Source organism: Tigriopus californicus, chromosome 11, assembly GCF_007210705.1.
Source record: "Tigriopus californicus strain San Diego chromosome 11, Tcal_SD_v2.1, whole genome shotgun sequence".
In the NCBI taxonomy this organism is placed as follows: Eukaryota; Metazoa; Arthropoda; class Copepoda; order Harpacticoida; family Harpacticidae; genus Tigriopus; species Tigriopus californicus.
The window spans coordinates 387,356-388,895 of record NC_081450.1 but is presented as its reverse complement, the minus strand read 5'-3'; positions in this window follow the sequence as shown (position 1 = coordinate 388,895).

Genomic DNA, 1,540 nt, shown 5'->3' with positions numbered 1-1,540 from the left:
TACATACATTCTCAGTTTTGTAACTGGTCATATTCGATACGGTACGGATCGGTTCTCCGGATTTCCCTTCATATTCAAGTACAATTCTTCCCCCACTTCGTCAAATTTAGTCCGTGATCTTCGCGGAGTTTTCAGTACCATGGGCGTGCCAAATATTTTCCGCTTCCGACGATGCCACACCCTTTGCAGCATCGTCGACCCAGGATTTCTTCCGGCATTGGGGTGTCGAGTGGCGACCCTCTTCAACCTCACTATCCCCAGTCAAATGGACATGCTGAGCCCAATGTCAAAAGCCTCAAGTATCTCCTCGCCAAGAACGGAGGGAATGAGTCGGACGACTTTGCGGCCGGCCTCCTGGAGCTCCGGAACACGCCACGCTCGGATGGTTTATCGCCGCTCAAAGACTTTCCTTCCCGAATTTCAGGCCTCGTCCGAAGCTGGCCGATTCTAAGCGTTTGGCCGATGACCATGCACGGAAGGCGTACTTCGATCGGACCACCCGCATTAGGGAGCGGATCCCCGTGGGCGAACGCGTCCTGGTCCAAATCCAATCTCTCGACGTTGGGACAAAGAGGCCATCATCGTTGACAATCGTTCTCCTCGAAGATACCTTCTCCGTTTTCCTTCTGGTCCTGGGCACTTTGCCTCAACGGCGGGTTGTGTGCCGGGGCAATAAATTTCGTCTTTCGAGCAAAACAGCGGACAGGAGAGATCACATCCATCTGGGGATTTCTTAGGTAGCAAACACAGTCCATTCGAACAACCTTGGCTATTTTGTTCTTTACGGCAGAGTTGATGGAATTCATCATCGCATAAAGGGTTGGATTCTTTTTTGTATTCTCGCTGCATTCAAACTCATAAGTGTAGCTTTTGAAAAAAACCTTTCTTTCCTAAAAAAAATAATTGAAATAAGTAAGTTGTAATGCCTTTGTTCACTTATAATGTCAAATAGATGTGTTTAAAACTGTACAACTAAGGATCTTCAGTATTCAGAGAAAGGTATCTAATTCTGGACGTTTTTCAAAAGCATCCATGAGCGTTGTCCCAACCAGGGTTAGGGTCAATTCGACAGTAGACGGTAGAGGCTTAATGTGCGTTTTGAGAGCACCTTCAAGCCTCCAAGAAATCCAGGCTAGTTCGAACAATGAAGTCCACATCTCTTCTTTCTCGGGCTCCTTCATTGTTTAATTTGCTTCCCTCTGATAGGTCTGTCGACTTCAATTTGTTTATAGGCCAAATATCATGCATTCAAATGCTATCAAGAAAACAAAATAAGATCTAACATTTCTACCAATCTGGAGATTACTTCCCCGCAGATGTTAGTAAGTAAATTTCTGTTTTGATATGAATGGAATCACATTACGGGTTGAATAGGGCATGTCAATTAAAGGCGTACATAACATGTGACGTCATGTCATGGATCCACAATTTCCATCGTTTGGCATACCCTATACACATACCTGTGACAATTACATTCGTAAATTTAATTAATTACAATTGCAATTACAATTATTCCTCACGTAATTAGTTACATTACTTT